General features: G+C 43.0%; 1 protein-coding gene across 1 annotated transcript in view; it reads right to left on the bottom strand.

Annotated features, from left to right (window-relative positions):
• The window catches only part of LOC309367141 (craniofacial development protein 2-like), a 476702-nt gene that overhangs the window by 112767 nt on the left and 356593 nt on the right, over positions 1-7342 (bottom strand). The window lies entirely within an intron of this gene.

Raw genomic sequence — 7342 nt, 5'->3', positions numbered from 1 at the left:
AGGCTCCATCATAGGAGCCAATTCCTATGGGCCATGGGGCTTCGGCCCACATAATAAAATATTTGAGGGAGCTGGGCCACCACAAAGTTGATGGGCATTCTCATTCAAATCAAATGTGTGCACTGTATCATGTGTTTGAATTTGCAGAGCAGGCCCTACCTGGGCCCCCACAAAAAATTATTCAAGTTTGCACCCCTGGGTTCCATTGTCCATGCGCGGGTCGCGTTTCGCCGCTTCCGCGCATGCACGTGACATCATTTTTACCGTCGGCGCATGCGCAAGGAGTGAAACCCAGAAGTAATGCATTCCGTTACTTCCAGGTTGCCGTGGAGCACAACCTGAAAATACTTATCCTGAAGCGTATTCCGAGGTATGACTGTATTGTCTGTTGTCTTTGTCCATGGAGTTTTGTCCATGGACAGCATCTTAAAAAGTAGAGACATCACCTTGCCAACAAAGGTCTGTATAGTAAAAGCTATGGTTTTCCCAGTAGTGATGTATGGAAGTGAGAGCTGGACCATAAAGGCTGATCGCCGAAGAATTGATGCTTTTGAATTATGGTGCTGGAGGAGACTCTTGAGAGTCCCATGGATTGCAAGAAGATCAAGCCTATTTATTCTGAAGAAAATCAGCCCTTCACTGGAAGGACAGATCCTGAAGCTGAGGCTCCAGTACTTTGGCCACCTCATGAGAAGAGAAGACTCCCTGGAAAAGATCTTGATGTTGGGGAAGATGGAGGGCACAAGGAGAAGGAGACGACAGAGGACGAGATGGTTGGATAGTGTTCTTGAAGCTACCAGCATGAGTTTGACCAAACTGTGGGAGGCAGTGAAAGACAGGAGTGCCTGGCGTGCTCTGTTCCATGGGGTCACGAAGAGTCGGACACGACTAAATGACTAAACAACAACAAATGACTGTATTAATATACTGCCCTTCTTCCGAAGGTCTCAGGGCGGTTCGCAAGATAAAAATACAAGATAAAAGCACACATAAATAATTTAGAACAAAAACAAAACAGAGCAAAATAATAACTCCCTTTCTCAAACACTTTTAAAAGCCAATAGAATATTAATCAGCCAAAGGCCAAAATATCCTGGGTCAGGCCTATAAATAATTAGCATTGATGATAGCCAATGTTATCCATACTCAGACCCATTGAAATAAAGGGAGGAACTTTCATCTCATTAAATTTCACTGGATCTGCTCTGGGTATGATATCAACCCAAACAATTGACTAGTTTTGGAAAGAGATTTCAGTTTTCTGACCCTGGAACATCTTTTAAATATTTGGGGTTACACTTCCAGTGTCATAACCTGAAGTTGAGCTGTACCAATGACCCATTTTCAATTTCTACAACCTCCCCATCCACCACCCCCGGGAACAGTCATTAGTTTTCAAACTATTTCCCACCATTACAATAATTTTGGGATACTATTATAAACTTAATTTCTGCCTGATATACTTTGGTAAAGATTCTAGGAAACATGTTTGGGGCCTCTTGAATTAGCCGGCCCTTATTCAAAAAAATCAGTTAAACTTATGCCACAAAGCAATCTAATGTAATAGCATTGTTTAGGTGCATATTGGGGCCCATAAGCAAATGTGTATGTGTGTGTGTTTTTAATGAAATTTACAGATGCTATTAGCAAAGTGGTCTTGCTCATACCATTAACGGAAAGCTTGGTATTTGGGGGATTTTTTTTTTTTGAAAATGTTAATGAAGCCACCTCATTTCATGTTTTCCTCCAGAACACTCCATAAACAGATGTTTCCTCGAATGCTTTTAAAAACCCCGTCACATTAGAGTACTATTATGGGGAATTTTATGTTCAAACGTTGACATTCCAGTTTAGAATGAGAGGCGTTGTGTGTGCATCCTCTTATAGCAGAAAGCCAGCGATTCAAGCTTCTCTGGTGTTTTGTTCTCCTGCTATTGGGTTCTGCTCTTCCGCTGTTTCCTCCAGCCTAGCCTCCTCCCGCTTTCTGTAATGCTGTGAGAGAGTTGCTTTGGCCAGCTATATGCCAGAGTGGACAGCTGGCAGGAATAGATGCAGAAAGTGAGCAATCGTCTCCTCCTCCCATCACACCCCCTTTTCTCTTTGCTAGACTAATTTGAGGCTGCTTTCGCTCAGTGCTGTCTGTAGCAGGCTCCTGGAGTATGTTAAAGCGTACAAGATAAGAAGAAACCCAGCCAAGTAGGGAGTTGCTGGTTTCTGTTTTTAAAAATCCTGGCATTTCAGGCAGCGTGTATCGGTGGATGTGCAGGGTTCCCTTTATTTGCTGGAGGCAATGGAGATTTGTTTTCAGAGAATAACTTTAAGGGCAGAGAATAAGCAGGGAGCCTTCCCTTTCGAAATGGCATGCAGGCTGCAATCTTATACGCATGGGCAAATAAGCCCTACTGAACTACATAGGACCTGTGTTGTGGGTAGACACATATGTACAGTCATACCTTGGGATGAATACGCTGCAGCTTAAATATTTTCGGGCTGCACTCCACGGCGACCCAGAAGTAACGGAGCGCGTTACTTCCGGGTTTCGTCGCTCGCGCAGACGCAGACGCTCAAAATGACGTCATGCACATGCGCGGAAGCGGCAAAATGAGACCTGCGCACGTGCAGCCACACAGTCGTGTCTTACGTTTGCTTCAGGTTGTGAATGGGGCTCTGGAACAGATCCCGTTCGCATCCCGAGTTACCACTGTATAGGATTGAATAGACAGGTGGCTGAATTCAGTCTAGACGTAGGGCTGTCTTTAGCATAGCTTCATTAAGACACACACTTTGGATACTTGTTTATTTATTATTTATTAAATTTGTATACAGCCCTAGATCTCAACATAAAATCACAATATATACATAACAAGAACATACACAACACATTTTAAAAGGGCATTGGATGTCAATCAGTCAAAGGCCTAGCTAAAGAGGAAAGTTTTTGCCTGTCAGGCGGCTGTAATCAACTCCCACGGCTGGTTGCCAGGAACGTACAAAGACAAGGAAAAGTCCTTACCGCTTGCTTTTTATTCAATATTTACAGCGAGAGGCTTAGAACATAGCCTCTTGGAAAATGGCGTTGTCCTGAGTTAATCTCCACCTTCCTCATTTGTCATCATCATCACCTCTACGGGTACCACTAAGTGCCCTCTGCCTTCAGGCTCGTTGCTCTCCTTCTTTTAAGACTCGCCGGGTTCTGGGAGATGGTGGGTCTGGAATGCTTTTTAGTGATAACATGTCGGCCAGCTGCTCTTCTCCTATTATTTCCCAGCTTCCCCCCCCCCCTCATCTTCCTCTGAGCTGTGACTTCCTTCAAACCTCTGTTCTAGTTCTGAACTGTCTTCCTCTTCTCTGGAAGGGTCAGGCTGGGAAGGCGGTCTCCAACTTTCTTCCTCTGTTTAGTCCCTGACATCACCTGGCACCTAAAGGTGTATAATGAAGGTGCCAGCTGAATCTCCCTGGGGAGCGCATCCCACAAATGAGGAGGCACTGCAAAAAAGGCCTGTTCTCGTATTGCTATCCTCTGGCCCTCTCGTGGAGGAGGCACATGAAGACTTCTTGAAGTTGGCAGATCAAAACAGGGTTGTTATTTTTCCAAACTGCTCAAGTTTTGTTTTGAATGCCTGCCTTTCTAGTGTGAGGAAGAGGGAAGAAAAGAAGACCCACACCACCTCAGCTGCGTCATGTATGGATGTTTATTACTTGAGCCCTGTCCAGATCTTATTAGAATAAGTGTTACCTGAACATGTGATCAGAACTCCTGCTTTTTCAAGGATAATGTGGAATGAGCTCACACACCAGTTGGATGCATGTGATGCCATTCCCCTCAGGGCACTGCTTAGATAATGTTCAGACAGAGCTTCTAATAACTGGTACAATTTTGATTTTATTGCTTCCCCTTTAATTTTTTGTGTATGTCGGGGGCGGTGGATGGGTGGAAGTAAGTGGCATAACAACAACAACAACAACAATAATAATAACAACTTATTTATTTATACCCCACCCATCTGGCTGGGTTTCCCCAGCCACTCTAGGCAGCTTCCAACAGAATATTAGTAATAATAATAAAAAGCGATAAAACATCAAACATTAAAAACTTCCCTAAACAGGACTGCCTTCAGATGTCTTCTAAAAGTCAGATAGTTGTTTATTTCCTTGACATCTGATGGGAGGGCATTCCACAGGGCAGGTGCCGCTACCAAGAAGGCCCTCTGCCTGGTTCCCTGTAGCCTCACTTCTTACAGTGAGGGAACCGCCAGAAAGCCCTCGGCGCTGGACCTCAGTGTCCAGGCTGAATGATGGGGGTGGAGACACTCCTTCAGGTATACTGAAGTAAATAAGCAAGTCAATAAGCTTTAACTCATTTACTCCTATTCACTTGTGCTGCACATTTTCTAAAGTGCTCTTGGCTGTCTATGGTTACTACTTGACACAGTTTCCAAAGGGACATTGTATCTGCCTTGCGGTGCTTAAAAGGATCTGCAGTGATCTCTAATTATGTACTTCCACTGCGCCTGTTGGGTTTGTAGTGGTCTGAGGACAGGGCGCATGCTTCAAAGACCAGGAAATGGAAATAGGGTGTTTTTGTTTTTGCTTTGCGTTCATTCTTTGGAAGAACGTCTTATGATTTTTCAGATGATGGTCATGTGAACAGGAAAGCAGACATACTTTGGTGGGGGTGGGATGGGATTATGTCTTGGGCTGACTGGGATTGTTCCTTGAGACACTGAGATTTGGGATTGGGCCAAACATGCTGACAGATTATATTTCCTGTTTGTTTTGGTGAGAAAGCACAGCAGAAGCTTGTCCATCTGAAATTCTTTTTTATTTGGTGGTTGAGGGGGGATAGATAACAAAGTTGAACTCTGAATGTTCCAAGCAATAGAGAGCAGAAAATGTCAATCGCTTGTACTTCCTGTTCTCCACCATACCGCCATGTTGGATAATGCTTCTGAACTTAATTTCGGTGACTAAGTCTGAAATTCTACACACATTTTTGGGGATGGTGGTGGGGAGGGGAAAAGTTCCATCAAATTTAGTAAGATTTGTTCTGAGTAAACCTGCATAAGGGAAGCGAAGATAAACCCTGTGGTTTCTTCAGTTTCCAGATCCGCATCCTGCCTTTTAATGAGGCAACACATAAGAAGAAGAAGAGGGGTGTTCCTTTCCATGGAACCATGGTGGTCTTTAAAGACAGGATATCTGGCAATGCTTTAAATGCATTATATTTGGCAATGGCCATGCATTAAAATAACAAAAACAAAGAAAAGGGAACTGCAGATGTGTCCTTTCTGCTTTTTAAGCCTTCCAGAAAAGGAGACGTTCTCCATATTTTGAAATAATATTGTCTGTTGGATGTCAAACACATTAAATTCCTTTCCCTCTTCTTTCCCTTAGCTAGGGGGATTGTAGCTGGGAATTTACTGGGAAACATCACGAGCGTCTGAACATTCATGAATGAAGGCATTTGAATTCACTGGGTGTTGACTGCTTTAGACCTCTTGTGTTTCATAAACCTTCTGAGATTTTCTCAGTCCATTCATTCATGGGTCAAGCAATTGGCCTTGGATCAAACCAACACAAAACTGCTGCAGTTTCTGAAATGCACTGTTAATAGACGAGCTGTAATATCTGATTTAGGTTTCCGTGAGAGAAAAATTCACCTCCTGGCAATATTTATTTGTTTATTTCATAAATGTGCACATCTTGAAATTGAGCTGAGGTGGCCTTATATCATCCATATCCATATGTCTTATAAAGAAAGCAGATGGAAATCAGTGCAACTGTGTGGTCCAACTCAGAATAAGGCTGCTTTATATGGAACATATGAAGCCTTCTCCACTCCTTATTAGGGATGGGAAAAAATCTGATTCAGTTCAGATTTAAAGGGAAATCTATCTAACTTGAAGTTTCTGAAACAACACAAGAATCCCAGTGTAGTCAACCTTCCCTGAATTTTGCAGTGCAGTTCTCCAGAAAAGTAATGTGTACAAAAACACACACACTAGGATAAAGTGTGCATAAAAATGCATATATTGGGAGAAATTGCCTTGAAGAAACGTTGCTATGGGAACATTGCTATGTAAAATTGTATCTATCATGCAAAATTGCACACAAGTGTATATATTAAGAGAAATTCACACCAAAATTCTGATGGTTGTTTTAAAAATTGCAAACTGATGTGAAAATGTGGAGTGCTAAATTTAAGACTAGAAAATGAGAAACACTGGAATTGGAAGATTCACCCATCCTTTCTCCAAATGCATTATTTTCCACTTAGTTCAACAGGTGCTTGAATCCTTTTCCTGACCATCATTCTCAATTCTAACTGGGTACACCACTTTCAGGTTAGATCCCGATCACAATATTTAGCATTTAAGTATCTTATCAGATAAAAACAATGAAAAGCTATTACCACCCTTCTTGCATCCCCTTTCCTACTTAATGAGCTTCAGATGTACATGTTCATTGGACAATGTCTGTAACATTGGGTGATGTTTCGTACATGTGAATGAGTAATCACCGATCAAAAGTGCAGAGAGCACTTTCATCAGCAATGCATTTTCAGTGGAGGCAGTTTACTTATTCACCTACATGCCAGTAATTCATACGATGTCAAAGTCAAGTAGCTGTTTGAAGCTGTTTTCTGAGTTCAGTTTTTCAGAACAAGGTTTTGGAGTTTATGAAATCCATAAGCCTTCACAGATCCTCAAGAAGACGTTTTGAACTCTGAAACAGCAGAGCGACAGCAATAATAATAATAATAATAATAAATTTTATTTATATCCCGCCCTCCCCAGCCGAAGCTGGGCTCAGGGCGGCTAACAACAGTCAAAATAGTTCAACATTCTAAAAACATTCATTATAAAATTAATTAAAATCAAATTAATGGCAACCATCAAGCAAAATTCTGTGTAGGTTGCCAGAGGAGGGCGTCAGGCTGCGCCCTGACCAAAGGCCTGGTGGAACAGCTCTGTCTTGCAGGCCCTGCGGAAAGATGACAGGTCCCGCAGAGCCCTAGTCTCTTGTGACAGAGTGTTCCACCAGATTGGAGTCGTGGCCGAGAAAGCCCTGGCTCTAGTTGAGGCCAGCCTAACCTCTCTGTGGCCTGGGATCTTTAGGATGTTTTTATTTGCAGACCGTAAATTTCTCTGTGGGGCATACCAGGAGAGGCGGTCCCGTAGGTACGAGGGTCCTAGGCCGTATAGGGCTTTAAAGGTTAAAACCAGCACCTTGAACCTGATCCTGTACTCCACCGGGAGCCAGTGCAGCTTGTATAGTACTGGATGAATATGATCTCGCAGCGAAGACCCCATAAGGAGTCTCGCCATGGCATTTTGCACCC

Source organism: Podarcis melisellensis (genome assembly GCF_964234715.1).
Source record: "Podarcis melisellensis genome assembly, chromosome: 3".
Classification (NCBI taxonomy): domain Eukaryota; kingdom Metazoa; phylum Chordata; class Lepidosauria; order Squamata; family Lacertidae; genus Podarcis; species Podarcis melisellensis.
Note: the sequence above shows the minus strand (reverse complement) of the source record. Positions and strands in the feature narration are given on the sequence as shown.